The sequence below is a fragment of the Nicotiana tabacum genome, chromosome 22, assembly GCF_000715075.1.
Source record: "Nicotiana tabacum cultivar K326 chromosome 22, ASM71507v2, whole genome shotgun sequence".
NCBI lineage: Eukaryota > Viridiplantae > Streptophyta > Magnoliopsida > Solanales > Solanaceae > Nicotiana > Nicotiana tabacum.
Genome location: NC_134101.1, coordinates 165,121,460 through 165,144,454, shown reverse-complemented (window position 1 = coordinate 165,144,454; position 22,995 = coordinate 165,121,460). Strand labels below are relative to the sequence as shown.

General features: G+C 34.7%; 1 long non-coding RNA gene across 1 annotated transcript; it reads right to left on the bottom strand.

Annotated features, from left to right (window-relative positions):
• Nucleotides 1-803: 803 nt before the first annotated feature.
• Nucleotides 804-5,500, bottom strand: LOC107797894 (uncharacterized). The gene is made up of 2 exons (XR_001650783.2): nucleotides 4,813-5,500; nucleotides 804-1,221 (listed from the first exon to the last, which is right to left on the bottom strand). It is a non-coding gene; the product is annotated as an uncharacterized LOC107797894 (long non-coding RNA).
• Between the last annotated feature and the right edge of the window lie 17,495 nt (nucleotides 5,501-22,995).

The window sequence follows — 22,995 nt, the reverse complement described above, 5'->3', positions numbered from 1 at the left end:
AATCTGGAACCTCTCCCCATTCTCCTTTTGCTTTTGTAATCGTTCCTTTATGTTCTTCATGCTTGTTTAGCTTATCAATAAGAACTATAACCAAAGGCATTTAACATTCAGTAGCATTAATAGAAGTTCGTACCATTTGGTGCTCTCGTTGACCTTCCTTACCAATGGGTGAAGGTGAGGTTCCGAATACACGATTGTGCACCTTAGATGCGGAAATGAAACAGTATAAATACACTGCATTTCCGTTTGGGAAAAGAGATAGAAGAAAGGGTAATACAGTCTTTTCATATTAGTTATAGACTAGTGATTACTATTGCTAAGCATTAAAAATGCTGGATAAAAAGTAAATATCAGTTTAAACAGTGGCTACCTCACGCCATTTCTACTCGGATTATAGTATATTTCATTTCGACAGACAGTTAAAATTTAAACTAAAAACCATATCAATGCGCTCGAGAAAATCATTGCCGATCCTAGTTCTCAAAATGACACTGTTTTCTCTTTGGAACTTTCGAAAATTGAAAATGAGCAAATGTCAAGAAATTTTGCTAAGCTCCATGAAGGTAGAGTACCTAGTACCTACAAATATTTGAGTTGGTGGTATTATGAAAGTAAGTTAATTACGGGAAAAAAATAATATATGTTCGTTCTCAATTATTTGTACCTTTCGTTTAAATTTTATGCTAGAGGGGAAATAAGATTTGATATAATGATTGCATTCCTAACGAACTTTATCTATGATATAATTTGGATATCGGAAAATGATGGCACCAGAATTTTTAGTTATCACTAATTCTTGAGATACGCCGAACAAATAAATACTAATATGATGTTTGATCGAGTTGTTATATGGTGTTAAGCCACCAAACAATCGAGAGTGTACAGTTTTAGAAAGAAGCACAGAGCATAACGTTAATAAACTTTTATATAGATATTAATACATGCATCATACAGATGCAGTGCAAATCACATAAAATTATAGAAGTGGAACATTTTGCAGGCATTGAACTCGTGATAGCCTTATCTAAGATCTCAAGGGAATCCAATCCATTGGCACACTTAGCTGATACTTCATGTTGTTGCTTTATGCTATTCATGTCATCTTGAAGTTTCTCCATCTTTTTTTGTATCTCCTCCGTTATAACAGTAATTTCTTGTTTGTCAAGTCTAGGTGTGAAGGCGATTGATCCTTTGATCCTTCCTTTACGATTTTAATCCCACCTGTAAAAATAATTGAAAATATTGAAATTAATAGGTATATCAACACATAAAGTAATAAATGTTAAGACCAAACCTATAAAGAAATATGTGAAAGTACTGTAAGGCTAAAGATAACCATCTCGACTCATGACTATTCAGTTCGAGAAAAATATCAAGTAGAGCTTGTCCCAAGGATGAACGGCTCAGCTTATATGTAGCTGTTGTTGTTCCCCCAAATCCAAACATCTGATTCTAATATTAAGAGGACCTCAAAGAAATCAATAGAGGGATTGATTTTGTTTGTATACAGGATTGAGCGGGATTATAATAACATTAAGGATGGAAGTGGTGATGACAGAAATATCAGGTATCTTGAAGGAGGTTGGAGAAACAAGTATCCCATAAATGATACACGAGTTTAACGGCGAAAACGGTAGTAAACATTACAATCATATCCTAAATCAGTATAGAACTACACTTCAAAAGTTTTAGTTAATTAAGAGTATGGTCAGAGCGAAGGAAGGTTGTGTTGACTGAGGTATGGTCCCAACTTCCGATGATTTGCCAGGATTAGTAATATAACCTTAATGCCCAACCAAAATGGAAGAGCAAAAACAATTACTTGAAAGCAATTAATCCAAAGAAATACAGAAAAATTAAGTACCATATTTGTGGGTAGGTCATGCGCAGTAAATACAAAATTAGGAAGAAAACAGGTAAACTTAAATAAGCTAGGCGTAAATACAAACATGAGGAAGTAAACCTTAAAACTTAAATAAGCTAGACTCAGTTATAGACTTACTTTACATTATTTTGAAGGGATAATTAATAAGAGGGGAGGTACTTTTGCAACATATTGTATATACAATGGTACCAACATAATTAAGTTCTGGTCTGCTATTTGGTGTAGAAAGTTGTCCAATATTAACAGTCTACCAGCAACTCCTTTCAGTAGTCCGTCACAAAATGGTCGGGCTCTCAAATGTTTATTCAGAAGAAGACTTCAAGACGGAAGGTTAGTACTTATATGAAACTCTTAAGTTAAATAAATTCTCTTTTAAACAGCTAATCCTGAAAACTATTAACAGTATAGTAGTAGACATTTTCAACTATTTTATATTTCACTCACTCCTAAAACAAAGGTTTGTAGCCTCTCTTCTCTAAATCAACCCATCTGATTGGTTCATGTATTAGCCAGCGATTACCACTATAAACTAAAAATATGTTCTGTCAAGAATTCAAGATACTACTCCAGCAGAATAGATATTCTTAATAGCTTTTACTATTAAAGTAATATCTTTTTCTCCCTCTTCTAAACATCCTCTTGTATATAAGAAAGATAGAAAAATTTTGAGAATATTTGTGGACTTCTAAGCATTCAATAATGTTCCTCGAGAAAATATAAGAAAATATAATTGCTTCTACCAACCTATCAGTATGCATCTAATATACTATAGATAGAATAGTGTATTAGCTCTATCTATTTCAAAGTTTCATCGAAAATGAGTACGTCGTATGCATCAAAGTGTCAACTTTCACTTGATTTCAAAGGCAACAACTTAAATGGTATCTCGAAAGGTGAACTCTTGATGAATTTCCTTCCCTAAACATGGCTACAGAGGTTATTTACATGCTATTCTTGAATGTTTATAATTCCTCTTTATGGAAACTTTCTTGTCTAAAATCCAGAATGCTTCAGTAAAGTACAAGTTAAGAATTGAATCATGATTTAGCCCTTTTCTTTCTATAAAGAATTCTCAAAAAAGGAGTCAACCTGTCTAAACTTCTCTACAAAAGTCTTCCCCTCGCTGCTGGTCTTTAAACTTGCAACTGCTATCTAAGTCTAAGACAAGAAATTTTTCTTACTCTTAAGTTTGATCTTTCGCTAGGAGCCTTAGCAAGAATGGTTGGAACCGGTCTGACCTATGAGACTACTCGAAAGGAGGCTTCCTACCAGCATCTAACACTAATGGTCCATGGGTGCTTAAAAAGCATTTAAGATCATCTCTGCATTAATAACAAACCTAAAATTTGCCAGTTTCTTTTATCCTTTGATATGTATGCAATGTAGAAATATTAGCAACAAATATCTCGCTTATCCTAAAGATGGTGCTGACATGTTGAATTACCTAAGGTTCATTTCTTTATCATGACATAATTGACTTTCTCATCCAAAGAACAAAAGATGGAGTTGCACCCTGGTGTTCTTCAGCTATCTCTATCCAGCAATCACAACATCAACATAATGCATGAAATGAGCAACTCACGACAACAAAGTTTAAAGCTTGTTGAAACTTTTCTCTTTAACCTTGCAATACAAATAAAACATATTGATCGCGGGCTTTCTGAATATTAATACTCCCTCCGTTTCAATTTATGTGAACTCATTTGACTGGGCACGGAGTTTAAGGAAAGACAGAAGACTTTTGATCTTGTGGTCTAAAATGAGGCACATATATTATGTGTGGCTATAAATCTTTGTGTAAAGGTAAATTGTTTCCAAATAAGGAAATGAGTCATTCTTTTTGGCACGGACTAAAAAGGAAATAGGTTCACATAAATTGAAACGGAGGGAGTAGTTCTTTTCATACAGCAGAACCGTAATACTACTTATTCTCAATCTCTGCCTCAGGCTCACTCACTCTTTCTGTTTTCTTTGTTATATCCAAATGCAACTAAATTGTACTGTGATTTTAGCAAAGAATTCCAAAAAGAAACTATAAAAGCAATTGGGAAAGACTTTATCCCTCTCAATAATCTTGGAATTCAAAGAAAAAGCAGCTCTTGGAGTTTGATCAACATAGATTTAAGTTTTTTCATAATATCCAGGCATAAAAGACTCTACAAATTGCAGTAATTATTAAAAATTAATTGAACCAAAAAATACTTCAACATAAACTATTAATAAACCCATCTTAATCTCAGTAGAAACGTTTATGCAACCTCTAAAAAAGTCTTGCATATAAATTAACTCTAACTGTAATTGAACCTTATATAAGTTAGCAAATATAAGTAATGATGCAGTAACTTAAATTAGAAAAAAGAGAATATTGTGCCAATAGAAAGATACAGTAAAATATATTTGGTGCTCGAATAATAAAGGCGGTGTTTCAACATTATAAATATGCACAACACTCTAAAACAACATATAAGAACATAGGATTTATATTATTCTCCAGGATAAAACCAAATGTATTTTGGAATTGCGCAAAAATAGAAGATACAAAGATAACTATTAAAGCTAGATTAGATTGTCTAAATCAACTGATTAAATAAGTTTCTATAGTATGCCAAAACGTTAGGCAACAACAAAAACTCTTATAGTCTTCTTTAGTAACAGTGATTTATAAGGTTCATTCTTGACCTTGCAATATGAGCTACCCACAATATTGTCAAGTAGTTGCCTCGCAATCCTTGCTTTTTTATTTCCATATGAACTTCAGTAAAATCCTATGTGCATTTGAAGACCTTTCATTCATTCACTCCATCATTAAAATGAGAGTAGAATGACAGAATGCACAAAAATTCAATTTCGAGCCTTAGGTTAAAATCACCTTAACAAAAATACAAACAAAAAAAAAACAGAGAAAGCAGGGATCCATGATTAATTACCAGTTTGCTCCACCGTAACTTAACTTTCATCACCGAGAACCTCTTCTTATTTCTCTTAATCTTCTTGAAATTCAACAGCAACTCACTTTACCACCCAATTGACGAAGTTGTCGAAGCATTCAAAGGCTTAGATATCACCGCCAACTCTATTTTCATAAACTGATAATTCAGTTCCTTAAAATAAAAATATAAGATATTCCTCTAGCTAATTGCGGAAATAGACCTGGAGAAGAAGATACTAGCTTTAATTTGTGGTTAGACGCTGCGGAGACTTTGGGCGGCAGAGAAATTCAACCGAAACTCCAATTTCTCTTGTCAAAAAAATTGACACAACATCAAGAACCGATGAATTTAAGTGATGAATACAAAAGTGGTACAAATCGACAAAGAAAACAGACTGAAACTTGTATAACTGAAGGAAGAAAAATTTAGAAAGGCGAAAAGTGAGAAAATACATAAAGGCAACATCTGTAGTGGTGACTGCTAGGTGGGATAGGTTAAATTGACCTTAGAATCCATATTCTAATCAACATTCAGTAACAGGTCATAATAGACAATTCAATATACAGTTGGACTAAAATGACCAAATAGCCCTTCGTCGGCAAGCAGGGATGTCAACGGTCTCGTGCTTGCTTTAGGTCTTTTCTATATAGTAGAATATTATTTGCTTCTGATCAAGACCATCTCCAACCCTTACCTTTTTTCAAAATATTATTTGCTTCTAATTAAGACTGTCTCCAACCCTTACATTCATTTTCTCCTTCAAAATAGACTCTATTTTCTCCTTCAAAATAGAGTAAACTCCAAAATAAAGTAAAGTTATTCCAACTATTACTTCATTTTTTACTCTAAAAAGAATATTTTATTTTATATTCTTCTATCTTCAATATTATATTATTATCTTTTATTTAAATTTTATTTTTTTATTTCTATTAAATAAATTCTATCTTTTTTTCTTTTTTTACATATTCATCAAATATAATTTAATATAAAATTGTTTTATACCATAAAATTTTAAATAACTTAATTTATAAGAAAATATTATAGACTCAACAACAACAACAACAACAACCCAGTATAATCCCACTTAGTGGGGTCTGGGGAGGAGTAGTGTGTACGCAGACCTTACCCCTACCCTGAGGTAGAGAGGCTGTTTTCAAATAGACTCCCGACATCCTTCCCTCCAAGAACTTCTCACCTTGCTCTTGGGGAGACTCGAACTCACAACCTTTAGATTATATATATATATATATATATATATATATATATATATATATATATATATATATCAAATAAAAGTGAAATCATTGAGATACAAGATAATTAAATATATATTATATTATGGTAAAATTCAGATTAAATATTACATAAATATTCAACTTCCACCTCCAGTATGCTTCAATAAATGATCAATTAATGCATTACGAAATGCAAAATGAGCATCTTTGTCCTTAATTCTTTTGTGTCGAGCTAAAAATTGTTCAAATCGGTGATTTTAATTTATTACCGTTTCTACCGTTGGAAGTGGACATTCCCAATCATCTTGAATTGGTGCATTAAGATCACGCTAATCCTCGACCATTCATGTATTTTCATTTAATGTATTTTTAATTTTTACTTTTTACTTTTAGCAACATCTAATATTTTATATTTGCACCTTTTAATTTTAGCAACATCTAATATTTTATATTTGCATCATTTATTTTTTGAGATGATTATATATCTTTTGTGGAATTATAACTTATAATAAAAATAAACTTATAATTTTACATAAAAATAATAAATGCACGAAAATTAATTTATCAAAATTTTATGCCAAACTTAAGATGTAAAATTAACTTTATAAAGATATTACATAAACATAATTAGGTGTATATAATGAAATAAATTAAAAGAGTTAAATAATAAAAATATTAATAAAGTAAGGATGAATAGTGTAACTCCAAATTTGGAGTAACACTATTCATCCCCATTTGGGAGGGGGGGGGCAAAAATTAAGGACCATTGGAGCCACGTTTTAGCAAAAAATGATTGTATTATGGAAAAATAGGGAGGGTTGGAGATGACCTAAGTTCTTGCAATTTTAGTTACCTTTTTTTCAACTAGCACTATTAATTCTACTGACAAATATTTAAATGCGCCATTAAAACAACTAGAACTAAGATTTCTTTTGATTCTCCAATTTCAGCAATAGCACACTAAAACGTAAAAGTTAAAATAAGAGAATCTACGCAACATTTAAAAGTTTAGTAGAAAAAAAAAGAGTCCATCAATGACGAAAATAAACCACAATTGGGATAAAAAGGCAATTGGGCAAGAAGACTCAGAAATTATTATTTGGTTAGGATATGTGAAAACATGTGATATTTTCGTTAATTTTAAATAACTCATTGGAAGTTCCATCTAGTTGAATCGAATCAATTTTTATAAACTTAAAAGATCATTTATGTTCAAGGTAATACGATAAGGATTATAATAAACTTGCCCATCAGATATAAAGAATCATTTGAGTTAAAACTCACACTTAAACCTCCAATTACTTTCTTCGTTTAATCACCTGAACCAAATGGATGAGGCCCGCAATTCTTCCATGACGGGCCTCATTCTCTCTCTATATTGTGCCCCAAAAGATAGTTGACAGTGTGGCCATTTAGCATAAAAAATTGCACGGGTAACCTATACCCATTTTTTAAAATTTTCTTAACTTGTATTCACTTTTTAAACAATTTCAGCCCCTTTCTCCTCCTCCTCCTCCTCCTCCTCCTTCTTCTTTTGTTGGTGCTGCTATGAAACTTCAGTTCATGGGATGATTGCCATAAGTATGTTTATCAGATTATTTAAAAATAAATTATAAATAATTACATAAGTTAGTAGACAATAATTTGTGAATATTTCCACGTAATTCTGTTCTTTTCACGTTTATTGTTTCCAAAATTTATGATTTAGATACTGTTGGTAATCTGATTATTTTATAGTAGTAATACGTTATGAAAGAATAAGGTGATTATTTATCTAGTATGTTAGAAAACTTTTTCAAAAACTTCAGCTTATATAGTGCTGAAGTTTTTACAAATGAACTAAATAACTTCATCATCTTCTGCTGAAGTTTTTAAAAAAGCTTTATGACAAAACTAATGAATCCAGGACAAAAAAACTTCAGCATATATAGTGCTGAAGTTTTTACAAATGAACTAAATAACTTGAGCAGATAACTAAATAACTTCAGCATCTTCTACTGAAGTTTTTGAAAAAGTTTTTCCAGGACAAAAAAACTTCAGCTTATTTAGTGCTGAAGTTTTTACAAATGAACTAAATAACTTCAACATCTTCTGCTGAAGTTTTTGAAAAAGCTTTATGACAAAACTAATGAATCCAGAACAAAAAAACTTCAGCTATTTTAGTGTTGAAGTTTTTATAATTGAACTAAATAACTTCAGCATCTTATCCAGGACAAAAAAACTTCAGCGTATTCCCTTTGCTACTTCACGCCCGTCTACTAGAATGCTGAAGTTTTTTGCATGATTGTCTTTGCTACTTCAGCCCCGTATGCTGAAGTTACACGAAAAAGTGGGTACGCTTGCATTTTTTTTTACAAAGCGGACACAAGTTAAAACGTGGCCGAAAAAGCGGGTAGATGCAAATCCCCCCCCCCATTTAGCCCATGTAGCCCGTTCTAATTTGCGGCACTGAAATTTTGTTAGGCAAGTTACATTTGACAATGAGGAATTTTCATAAACTACTACGGCTTCGAGCCTAATAACTATAATTTATCAAATTATAATTTGTAGCTACTGCTTAAATATTACTAACTTGTATCACTTGTATTCAAATGCGCGACGAATACAACCTGTGTAAACTATATTCAAACGCGCAACGAATGGTAATCGACTAGCATCTCCTCGTATTTTTTAAATCTTCAATTATAATGGCAATTTCTACAACCAATTCATGCTCTTCTTGGCTACTCTCCATAATGTAAGCTTGTTGTGCTTTACAAGGTTCAATTAGCTTATTCTCTTGAGTCTCCAAGTGGTGAATAGTTGCCTCTTATATATTTATCTGCAGTGGTTTCTTATCATATAGTTCCATGAAATACTTTAACATATCTTTGATCTCCTTCAGGTCAGCTTCCCAGGGTTCTTTGTTCCTATTATCCTCACAAGAAAAAATAGAACAATCATAGTAAGGGGTTGGGGGACGATAAGAAGGTGCACATAACTAGCTCTTGGGAATATTTTGATAATTTTGCCATGGGTGATTTTCTTCACAATATGCATAAGGAGAATTAAAAATAGAATTACCAACATCAAAACTCTCATAATTCCAAGATGCCATGTTTTTAAAATAAACAAGTAAAACAAAAAAAATCAAATACAAAAATAAAAATAAAAGTTCACACTTGAAACCTAGCAATATGTACACCTACAGCTACACCGTTAGTTCTCCGGCAACAACACCAAAATTTGATTACACCCAACTATGCCTTATAAAAAGGACTTAGCGGTCATTGCAAATATAATCCGGTTTACAAGTCTGGAGTCAAATCCCATAGAGAAATAAGATGTAGCTACAGTTGTTCAATATCACTAAGAAACACAAGTCCAAACAATTTCCTAATTATAAAGAGTATAATATTTATTTTTATCTAATTAACTAACAAATACTAAAAATCTATAAACTATCAATTAACAATGATAAGGATTGGAGAGAAGATTACGGAGGTCTAAAGTTATAATTTCCCCTATTGTCGGAATCCTTTTCGCTACGTCTTCTATAAATTTGCCTAAGTCTACTCTACCGATCATGAGCACTCTGACTGTTATAACTCTCTCCCGAGTATTTACCACAATTTACTAGCCATATTTTCCCGAATTACGGTAGTTGGTATTAAGTACGGTTCACTCTCATCGCACCAAAGTTTTGTTATCCCTAATCCTACCTTTAAACCCTTCGTATTGATCCCTCATATACGTTAGGAGAGATGTTGTTCAATAACTACCTAATTATGTACTTTCTCCCCAGTAATACATACTAAATAGGTACAGTCGATTGAGAACTCTTCAACCAACCACAATATAAATGTAGTTGAACAATTAGAGAAATTACTACGACAAAACTATATTAACGTAACAGGAAAATCATCCTCCAATAGGTTCCATCAAAACTCTAGGTAACAAATTAGTTATTCATAATAGTATGCATAGCTACAATACTAGAATTCATAACCAATAATGAAAATAGGACGAAGGAAGTGAAAAACTCGTAGAAGAATTCTCCACCTTGCTCCTAGTGTGTTCTTGCCTCCTTAGGTCGAATCCCCGGTCTCTACGGTGGCTCCGTGCTCTCCCTAGGTCTTAAGTTGTATCCAAACTCGATCTCCCTCTCGTTTGTTTAAAGTATGTCAAAAGTGACGTTTTTAGGTCTATTTATATATGTAAGAGAAGACCTAAACGTGTAGGCCAAGTCCTAGTCAAACCAAGAGATGAATTAAGTCTTCAAAACTCGGACTGTACCTGGCCCTGGGCCTAGCGTCGCCAGCCTCAGCCTGGCCTTTGTCTGGCCTCGTCAGGCTAAAGCCTAGTTGAGCTGGCCTTTGCCTGGCCTCTCTTTTTCATTGTTCTCGAGCATACTTTCAAAGTTTAAGTATCCCTTTTTCTCTACTTTCATCTCCAATTCACCTACACATAAAATAGACTCCATTATGCGCAAATAAAGTGTATTTATCATTAAAGCATGTAAAATGCAAGGAACATAATGTGCTAAACTATGAATTATAGCCACACATCAATACCCCACTTAAACATTGCTCGTCCTCGAGCAATCAAACTACACTCATAGACATAACCTATTAAGCAATTCTATTAACTCATTATACCAAGAATCTTTAAAATGGTTTAAGCACAAAGGTGTGACATCCTCGCCTCAAGAATCGACTCACAAATACCATGCCTTATTCACGATTCACTTACTTACTCTAATATGGAAGTCAACAACATTACCTTTCCTTTAAGAATCATGTGCCCTCGCCCAATTAAAGAGCTTAGTTCCACACTCAATGAATTTTAATAACGTAGGAACTCAAGATATGAAATATTCACTCGCTCTCAGAAATAACCTTCATATGCCCCAAATGACGCACCATAAGCTTGCCCATAGTGTAATACTCCACTAATCGAGTTCATTCGGTCTAAGATCAAATAGGTCTTTCATTGTTGTAATGTAGGCTGTGGGTCGGGTAGGGTACATTTGTATATAAGTGACTACACCTCCCTTAAGCACTTTAATACAAACACTTTAACCTTCAAGCCCATACTTATGCCAAACCAAAACTCCACCTTAACTTCACTATTTTACCCCCTACTTCTTTAAGCAACAGTACATCAATAGCTACCACCATCAAGAATTATTTTTCATACACTACAACTATTATATAAATATTTTTTTTCTTTTTTTTTCTTTCTCTTTCCAAATGGCTTTTATTGACACATTTTTTTCCCTTTCAAACGGTGCACCTTTCTCCTTATTTCACTTGTTCCACTCAAAAGCCAACCCACCACCCCACACTTTAATTTTTCCATAATTCATCACAATTCAAGTGCTCATGAGAGGTGACAAAATTCAAATATATGGTCGATTCAAAACAAAGGGTTACAACTTGTAATGTAGTTACCAAAGAAACATGATTATAGGCTCAACGGGGTTAACTACGATACATAACATTTAGGTGGGTACTCTATATATATCTGGCTTAACAAATAACTGTCTACATCACTTCTCAGACTGTACAAGACTACTATTTCACTTTGCACACACACATGACAAGTTCTAGACATCAAATGCACTGCACAAAATACATACAAACCTCACACATACATGACACATAACTCATTCAGGATTGGTTTTTATCACGACACTCCAGTCAAAGCAGTTAAGCAAATTTAGGAATTCACGATTTAAGGTATTTTTCCTAGAGTAAAAAATTGAGCCTAAGCGTCACAACCAAAAGTACTAACTATTCTCAAGGCATAACAAAGTTAAGAGATATTGTTACAATTCAATTCATCTCACACTAGCTCCTACTCCTAAAAAAATAAAACTAACTACACCCGGTTCAAACAAAACTTGGAAAAGAACCGCGGTACAAAGCAAAACCAAGGGGGAATTACTACACTACTTACCAAGAAAATCTTTTTTTTTAGATTTAAATCCCTAAAAAAAATTGTCTAATAGATCCATCGTCGGGCAAAGTCCAATCATTTAAAAAAATATTATTCAATTAAACTAACACAACTAAAGTAGCATAGAAAGTCACCCAGACAATCTCCTCACCTCACACTTAAAATTGTGCATTGTCCCCAATACACACCATACTAATAAGAGGATAAAAGCAAACTCCCTGGTAGGCCAAAGACCGAAGCACTAGCAGCTCTTAGGGTACTTAGACTTCTCCCAGGCTTGGTCCTTCGTGCGGGTACCTCACACTTAGTTCCAACCATCTGGTTTGTTGTTGCATCCTTCCAATAGGTTTGCTTTACATGCTCCTAGAAAATCAAAAATTGACACTACAAAATAATATAATTTAAAAAATAATATAAAAAAAATAAAAAAGCAGTAAAGGTGGGTTGCCTCCCAACAAGCGCTTGATTTAACATTGCGACACGACGTGAATCACTTTCTGCCTCCACTTCGGACTTATGAATTGGACCCCAAGTTTTGATTCTATTCTATGATCATGCTCTTGGGCGATACAAATTATTGCGAGCCAAAAACTAAATGATACTATTTGAACTTTTTGGCTTTCAACCGAGGAATGTCACTTTGCCCAGACGGCCTTGTAAATTTCAGAATATAGGGCTCATCTACCTCTTCCTTTGACTCTTGTATTGGCTCATACAGATCAGTTTCCATTTCACCATCTGAACATAATGTAGGGAAGTGTTTGGAATGAGGTCCAACATGCTCAAATACATGAACTTCAAGATTTTTAACCTCATCCATACCGGTCACACTAGAGTCAACTAAATTTGTATCTTCAACGTTCATGGTTGACTATAGTATTACTTCTTTAACATCGCCATCCTTAACTTTTAGTTGGATAGATTGTTGGTGTACCACTAGTATCTCCTCGTATCTTTTTAAATCTTCAATTATAATGGAAATTTCTGCAACCAATTCATGCTCTTCTTGGCTACTCTCCACAATGTAAGCTTGTTACACTTTACAAGGTTCAATTAGTTTATTCGCTTGAGCCTACAAGTGGTGAATATTTACCTCTTGCATATTTATCTGTAGTGGTTTCTTATCATATAGTTCCATGGAACACTTTAACATATCTTTGATCTCCTTCAGGTCAGCTTTCCAGGATTCTTTGTTCCTATTATCCTCACAAAAAAAAGTAGAACCATCATAGTAAGGGGTTGGGGGACGATAAGAAATATAAATACTACCATGAAAGTGATCATCTTGACCACCACACATATCGCACACATTCCACACATAAGATTGAGTTGGTGCACATAACTCGCTCTCGGGAATATTTTGATAATTTTGTTCTGGGTTATTTTCTTCACAATATGCATAAGGAGAATTAAAAGTAGAATTACCAACATCAAAACTCTCATAATTTCAAGATGCCATGTTTTTAAAATCAACAAATAAAACAAAAAAATAATAAAAAATAAAAATCAAATACAAAAAATAAAAATAAAAGTTCAAACTTGAAACCTAGCAATATGTACACCTACAGCTACACTGTTAGTTCTCCGGCAACATCGCCAAAATTTGATCGCGCCCAACTATATCTTATAAAAAGGACTTAGCGGTCGTTGCAAATATAATCCGGTTTACAAGTTTGGAGTTGAATCCTACAGAGAAATAAGGCGTAGCTACAGTTGTTCAATATCACTAAGAAATACAAGTCCAAATAATTTCCTAATTATAAAGAGTATAATGTTTATTTTTATCTAATTAACTAACAAATACTAGAAAGCAGTAAAATTATCAATTAACAAGGATAAGGATTAGAGAAAAGATTACGGAGGTCTAGAGTTATGATTTTCCCTATTGTCGGAATCCTTTCCGCTAGTCTTTTATAAATTTGCCTAAGTCTTCTCTACCGATCATGAGCACTCTGATTGTCGTAACTCTCTCCCGAGTAATTACCACAATTTACTAGATATATTCTCCCGAATTACGCTAGATGATATTAAGTACGGTTCACTCGGATCGCACCAAAGTTTCGTTATCCCTAATCCCACCTTTAAACCCTTCGTATTGATCCCTCATATACATTAGGAGTGATGTTGTTCAACAACTACCTAAATATGCACTCTCTCCCGAGTAATACACACTAAATAGGCACAGTCGATTGAGAGCTCATCAACCAACCACAATATAAATGTAGTTGAACAATTAGAGAAATTACTACGACAAAACTATATTAACGTAACAGGAAAATCATCTTCCAATAGGTTTCATCAAAACCCTTGGTAACAAATTAGCTATTCATAATAGTATGCATAACTACAATACTAGAATTCATAACCAATAATGGAAATAGGACGAAGGAAGTAAAAAACTCGTAGAAAAATTCTCCGCCTTGCTCCTAGTGTGTTCTTGCATCCTTAGGTCGAGTTCTCGGTCTCCATGGCAGCTCCGTACTCTCCCTCGGTCTTAAGTTGTATCCAAACTCGGTCTCCCTCTTTTCTATCCAAAGTATGTCAAAAGTGACGTTTTTAGGTTTACTTATATGTATAGGTAAAGACCTAAACGTGTAGGCCAAGTCCTAGTCAAACTAGGAGACGAATTAAGTCTTCAAAACTCGGACTGGCCCTGGCCCCAGGCCTGGCGTCGCCAGCCTAACGCCAACCTCAGCCTGGCCTTTGGCTGGCCTCGCCAGGCTAAAGCCTGGTTCAGTCTGGCCTTTGGCTGGCCTCGCCAGGCTAAAGCCTGGTTGAGCTGGCCTTTGCCTGGCCTCTCCTTTTCACTGTTCTCGAGCACACTTTCAATGTTTAAGTATCCCTTTTGCTCTATTTTCATCTCCAATTCACCTACATATAAAATATACTCCATTACGCGCAAATAAAGTGTAATTTATCATTAAAGCATGTAAAATGCAAGGCACATAAGAGTTATAGCCACACATCAGATATCAAAATATTAAGTCAATCGACAAGTTAATAAAAAGTCACATTATAAATGTATAGTACTAAGTACTTGCTAATTTAATAAAGAATAAACAAGGAATTAATAGTTTATTTGATTACTATAGTGCTTGTATCCTTTAACTTTGTATAGATTTTATTATATTTATGTACACTATAATAAATAATAACTAATTTTTATTAAAATAATATGATATATTAGATCATAATTTTATAAGATTAATATTTTGTTAAATTATCCGCGCATCGCGCGGGTTCTAACACTAGTTTGGAGAAAATAAATCTAATATCCATAACTCTATAAATTCCAATATTCGGCGAATGAAAATAGTTCATAGTAGGTATTGTTATTCTAGTAAAACTTTAATCCCGACAAATATATATATCATTTAGTATATATTTCGTAGCAATTGATCATGTCTTTAGAACTATTAGAATACTCTAGCTATACAATATAAAAAAAAAATGAAAAAGATAATCAGTAAGAGCAAGCACTACGAGAAAAGACGATGTAGTGAAGGACCTAATAAGCATATAAGAGTATTCAAAATAAGTTGTATTAGTTAGTTGGGATCTTTATACAAATAGTCGGACATATCTATCGTTTATTTTTCCTAGTCGGTACACATATATTATTCATTAATTATACACAATTATACATATATTATACATGGATTATACTTGCATTATATATTCGCCAATTACTTTTAGTTTAAACGGTTGGTTGGTCGATTATTTAGGTTAATTCTTTTAATTAGCTTAAGTTGTTCTTTGAACAAGCCCGGCCGATACACCTAATCCAGGATTGCAGCATTATTTGACTTTTCTTTTTTTTTTTATATATATATATATATATATATATATATATATATATATATATATATATATATATATATATATATATTTTTTAATAGTAACTTCCCGTCTTGCTAGTCAGAAAACATTCACTTTTTCTCCTTGAATATTTTAAATGCTCAAATTACTGCAAGTATTTTCTCCAGTTAGATTTTTGAGTACTTCCGATGTTGATAAACAGAGATTTCCATACACGTTCCCCTTGGAAATTCTAAATACCATTTGCATTTGGCTTCTCTTTCTTTCCTGTAGATATCTTTGCTTTCACGCAAAGATGAAATCTTGATATTCCCTTTTAACTTTTAAGATTTGTAGACCACGTTAGTATCCTTTATTCAATAGAGAACAATTATTCCGTCCTAAAGTTGTACTCCATGTTTGAAAAGTCAGGATACTAAAGAGAATAATATTGAATCATTGAATGGGACGCATGATAATTATAGTGCCATGATTTTCCAATATACCCCCCAATAAGTAATACTAACGGTCCCGAATCTTTGTGTTCTTGCATTTAGCTTCTTTTTTTTAAAGAGCAGATCAATGTTTGCAACATCAACAAGCATCCTCTATAATAGATAAGTTAGAATGTCGGAGATATCCTTTATTAAAGAGCACAGACAGAGCCAAGATTTTAAATTTATGGCTTCAGGATTTTAATTATTTAAGTTACTAGGTTCTAAATTAATAATTTATATATATACAATAGATTATTTAAGACAAATGCAAAGTTCGGACCAAAATCACTGGGTTCGACCGAACCTGCGCCCGCCACTCTGGCTTCTCCCCTATTAAAGAGTGTCATCTAATGCTACTTTGCATTCGCAAAATACTTTTTTCTTTTATATATCTGTAAATAATATTGTCTTAACGATGTATACGGGGGCGTATGTAGCATTAGCGTGACGAGTCAATTGAACCCATAACTTTTGATGTCGAGTATAAATTTATGTATAAAAATCTACTAAAATTACAAGAAATAGAGGCGGACCCACGTGGAGTCAAGTGGGTTCATATGAACCCGCTTCATCGAAAAATAACACTGTATATATAGGTATATTTTTGCTATTTTCAGACAAGTAAAGGTATAAATATAATTTTGAACCCACTTAAAACAAGTAAAATGCATAGCTTGTTGGTAAAGATGGTTCAAATTTTCCACATGGTCCTGAGTTTGAAACCAGCTAGTCACATATGACCTCTAATGTTATTTTTTGAACCCGCTTGATAAAAATCCTGGGTCCGCCAATGAAAATAGTAGATATGAACCCATAACTTTAAAAATATAATAAATTTAATACTAAATTTTATTAAAAATTAAACTCATAAAATTTAAATTGAATCCGCCGCTCTATATATTTAGACTCACAATGTAAAAGCTATATCTGCGTATAATACGAACTGTCAAAATGAGTCACACGCTTTTGGTACAAAATCCTACACTTCGCTGGAGTAATGAGTACAGCGTACACGTCTCCACGAGCCTTTTGCATGCTTAATGTACTGCAATGGTTTCCTTTCGTTGGCATGTGAACCTACAATTCTTGTTTCCTCTTATTTTTATAGTCAATATTAATGTAATACCATAAATATCTTTTATGAGTTCGATGGAGAAATAATTTTGTTCTATACAGAATTTCTTTTTTTTCTTTTGTCAAAAATATAATTGTTTACTCGTAAAACAGTACAGTTGAATTTATACGTGGTTTATAGACAAGTAAATCAATTTGATCCCAAAATGATAAATAAATCAAACAAGAAGTAAGACTTAGTGTTGAAATCGAGATAAGACAACAGAAATCTTGGTTCAGGGAGCAAAGCTTCCGGAAACAGTAGCAACGATATTAATAAGCAAGAAGATAAAATATTATTGAGCTTTGAACAGTATATAACATAAGCTTCTCAAAAAATTCTGTCCCTACAATGGTTGTTAGAATCCCTATTTATAATGGTACCTAGGGAACAAGGTCCTAGGATCAAGCCACTCTTAAATGATAATTATGGGGGCTATTGAAGAATGTGTAACGACAAGTTATGAATGACATATTCGTTGTAACGGATTATGTATTTAATACTGCCGAATATTCCTCATTGAATGCTATCGGGTGATAGGCATCCACCTGTCTCCGTGAGCAACATTCCATTCGGGGACTTCCCAATGCCAACCGAGATTGCTGCCCCCGGTCTTGTCTTCCACATGTCTTGCTTTCCACCTGTTTCTAGTTCCACGTGTCATTTTATTATATGAGCATTTAATAGGAATCGATTTTACCCTATACAGATAGTTCCCCTGCTTTCTCGTGGCACATCCTTGTGTCATTGAGAAGTTGGTAAATATACCTTTCTTGGCGGAAAATTTACTTACTCCCTCTGAAAAGTTTATGACTCTTGATTAGACGTACGTCTCTTCGCATTTAATGCCCCAAACGCGCATCATCCCACGATTCAGCAGTACTTTCGCCGGTTCTCGAGGTAATCATGGCCACGATTTAGCCGCATATTCCTTTACTTGTACGCTTCCATCTTTTTCTTTTGCACTTCATAATCTCCTAAAACTCTCTCAAACTCTTATTATTCAACTTTCTCTTGTTTTCAACTTCCTTTAATCTTCTTCTTCAGAAAAAATCCTTATTTCCTTCTGATAGTCATGGCCTCTTCTTCCAAAAATTCTAGTTCTTCAAAGAACAAGGACCGTTGATAATGATGCTCCTCCTACGGTGAGCACCATTATTCCCAGAAGGCTTACTACAAGTAAGGACTTCGAAGAGACGTACCCAACTGCTAATCCCCGCACATGGGATGTAGGTGTATATCCTTCTTCCATCCGTCATTCCAGCATCCCTGATGTGAAGGAAGACTGTGGTTGTCAAGATTTAAACATCATCACTCCTGACCTAGCGGAATGGGTTACCTTCTCCAAGAAGGGTTTTACGTACGTTTACATGTACCCTTTCACTCTAGGCCCGTTCTCATTGATCGAGGGGCTTGATTCTTTTATCTTGGAGTTTTGCTTTCGTTACCAAGTATGCTTGGTACAGGTAAGCCCTTATGTGTGGCAGACAATTGCCTGTCTTCGGTGTTTATGTCAGGAGATGGGGGTGAGCTCTCCCTTGATTGACTGATGAACCTTTATTCCCCCAAGATCTTCTATGGGAGAATGATAAACTCCAGCAAACGTGGTCACCATGCTTTGCTCAACAACATGGACGATGACAACGACAGTGAATGGATGGAGCGGTTCATTGTAATTGCCACTAGGGACATTATCCCGGCTACAACTCTATCCTTTCCTGAATCATGGAACTGTACTCATAAGTTTAACATCTGTCTTTCCACCTAATTAAAGGTTGTCCCATGCTATTACTGATCCTCCCACATTCACTATTTTAGCAACTAGGTGGACACTACCAAGGGTTGAAGGCTTGGGACCAGTGGGTCAAGAAGATTTTGGACGTCACTACGCATGAGACCCACCGATGAAAAGAACCTGCCCTTAAATACGGGTGGAAGTCCAAAAATCATGGTAAGTTGAACTTATCCTATTTTTACTTTTCTTGTAGGAAAACAAGCTAACTTTTCTGTCTTGTTGAATTCAGATCTTTCGCAAGGCTCTGTTGTCGTCCCCGAGGAGGACATTTTGGCTGATCCTGCTAATGCGGCGAGGTTGCTGCCGGAAGCTTTCACCTGAACGGGTATCATTGGGCCTGATTTTGGTGCAAGCACTTCTTCTCGGCGTCCCCGTCTGGAGAACAAGAAACAAAAAAATGACGTTCCTCCACGGCCGAGGGCAAAAATAAGAAGGCGAAGAGCACCATGCCCGAGCTAGCCGTGGATACTGTAGTGATGAGCGTCATGTCCGAGCCAGCCGTAGACACGGTGGTGATCAATGATGATGGAGGAGACATTGATGAGGGGGCTTCTCTACATAGAAGACGACGACCTTCGTTAGCTCAACATAATGCTCAATTTGTTGAGATACTTACGCCAATCGAGGACGACGTTGATCACATCCAAATGTACACCTAAAAAGAGATATGGCATGGTCGTATGCAGTAATAAAAACCAACTAAGAGTCGGGGTAGAATCCATAGGGAGCTAAGATGAGAGTTAGGGGTATATATTTCAATGTGAGTGATTGAATTATCTAGATTGCACTTCCACACAAAAATTTGTTTTCTATTTCTCATTTTACTCTAAAGATTACAAAATAAAGAATGAAGACTAGAGGTAATTGTTTTTGAGGTTTTTCCAAATTGATAAAAAGCCTAGGGCTGTGACCATTACCTAGGTATTTTCCTAATGGGATAAAGCCTTTAATGCTTGTTTCGTTGATTGAGGGTGTATTATAGCTATCAACTCTAATTTACCCACTCAATACCTCTCGGTCAGAGAGTGGTTTTGCCTAATTTGGCTTTCTCAAGACCAAATGGATATCACATAAAACAGTTAATAAAAGCTCAAGTTGGGTTATTACTATCTTTAGGTTGAACCCTTTAATTGGGTTAATCAATCTCTTGATTGACCCAATTCCTAGTTAGCTAAGTTATCCTAGACTAGATCTCTCTTTCTCAAGTAGAGACTAAGTCAAATAGGCATGAATTAATGTTTGCAACCACTAATTCCATAATTAAAACATGAACTAAGCTAAATAATAAATACCCAACCATAAACAAGCACTAAATTAGATACTCATAAGGTTTACACAATAGAGTTGGGTCACAACCCTAGTAAAAATCTAGCTACTCATACTTGGGTTTGAAGAAAATAGAGAAGAAAGACTAATTAAACTCATAATGAAAGCTAAAAATGATTAAATCTATTATAAAATACACCAAAGCAAAGTAAACTTCCGAAAATGGCAAAGAAAAACGGCCACAGGACTTTCAGATGTTCAAACTTGACCTAATTTTGTAAAACTCGTCTATTTACACAAGGCTGAAAATCTCAGACAAAAATGCCCATCGGGAGGTTCTGCGGCCTCCATGTAAGGTCCGCAAATTTATTATCTTAGTAGGAAGTGGAGTTCTGTGGCCACATATTTCTGAACTGCGGTCGCAAGGAAATCTTCTACAGTCCACACACTTAGGTTTGCGGCCGCAAGGCACTTCTTCTGCGGTTGCACAATTCTTGTGCGGTTTGCAATTCACAAAGTCTCCTGGATTTGGTCGTTTTGCATACTCTCTAATCTTCAACTCTTAGCCCTGCTTTGCGGTTGCACAATTCATGTGCGGTCCGCAATTGGTACACTTGACTACTGATTTTTCTTCTTTCCTTGCGACCGCAGATGGAATTCTGTAGCCCGCAATTTCTTCTGCGGCCGTAGAATTCCTTCTGCGGACCACACCTTGTGTGCTTCTTTGCCCTTTATTTCCTTGTTCTTGGATTGCTCTTTTTTGAGTTGGATTTCATCTCGGGAGCCCAATTTCCAGCATTCCTACAATTTTGCATGATTTCATTAGTTTCGGGGACACAATTCAATGTTTTTAGGCTAAAATAAAAGCTAAAAGGCGTTAATAAGCAGTCAAAATCCCCACTTATCAACTCCCCCAAACTTAAATCTTTACTTGTCCTCAAGCAAATAAATTAGTTCCCACCTCCAAAAGTTAAGGGTCATTTCAACTAGTCGAAAGTGAACCATCTACACATCAGTTGGGACAAACAATTACCCACACTACTCATGAATTATCAACAAGGTGGAAAATTAAGCATTCATGCACATATAGTTCTAATGTGACATTTGAGCTTCAAGAGTTAACTTTACTCATCAAGGAATCTCGCTCCATCTTGTAGGTCATGGTGGACTCCAAACTCTTCCTCCTCTACTTTTTATTTGTCAAGCTCACTTAAGAAATTAGCACTCAATTCAAAAATTTATAAAAGGTTTACTCATCTCTCTCAAGAGAATGTCACAAGTACGACATCAAGTACCATAGGCTTGCCCCTTATGTAGATAACCACTAATATAAGCTCACTCAGCTCAAAATCAAGTAGGACTTCATTTTGGATGTAATGAAGGCTTTTGGATTATGATTGATACAATATGGGTAAGTGGTTATACCTTCCTTTAGCACTTCATTTTTCATTTCTCGGCTCACACTTCACCAATTCCTTGAGGCACTTTCTTTTCCTCTTGGGACTAGAGAGACTTAACATCACTCTTTCTTGATCAATACATTTATATTTCTCCATGTTTGGGATCATTACCTTTCTTTGAATCCCTTCAACTCTTCTACTTATTTATTTTGTTGCATTTTTTTGTTCTTTTCTTTTCTTTGCCTTTCCTTCTCAACATTTCTTTTCTCTTTTTGTGCCTTGATACCTTTTTCAAATTTCTCGTCTCTCCCTCAAACTTATATTTTTATCCATTTGTTTCACATGAGTTTTAAGGAAAGCTCGGGTGCTAAGAGAGGGTTAAAATAGAACGGGGTAAAGGCTTGTAACATGGTTTTCAAATGAGAAAGGCTAAAGACTCGAAGGGGTTGACTAGGGATGACATTGTTGGTAGGCAATAGAAAACTCAAACGGGCCAAGGAAAGCCTACAATCACTTCTCAAGCCAAGCAAAACTTAGGATTTCGCCTTAAAACACATTCGAGGCAAGTTCTAGACCTTTCGCAGGGGTACTTGGACTAACAACAAAGCAACTCACCTCTCACGAAATCGGATTGTTAAAGAGGACAGATTCCAGGGCCCACAACGACCACATTCAAGTTTGAAAATCACTATGGTTCAATTAAACCACTCGATGGTTGCCAAAGTCAACACAAGAGTCACAAAGTCACTAACTAGAGCTATTTCTTTCAAAAACCTTGTTTTTAACCATAAGCACGTTGTTAAGTGTATTGGTGCCAAATGAAGCATGTTTAACTCTTCGAGTTCGACTCAATTAGGTCTTTTTATTCATTACTACTACTACTATTTCCTAAATATAAAAATGGACTCATTCCCTTAAGAAGGTTGTCATGCCATCCATCATTGGGACGAGTCACCCGATTCACACAATAACTACCTTTGGAAAGAACTGTGGCATTAAGAAAACCAAATGCTTATTATTTACTGAAACATAAAAAAGCTACTAAATAAAAAAGAAGCTACTAAATTAAATACTAACTAATAAGGAAACAGACATAAAGAGGCTACTAAGAAAAAACTATCGAAAACATAACGAA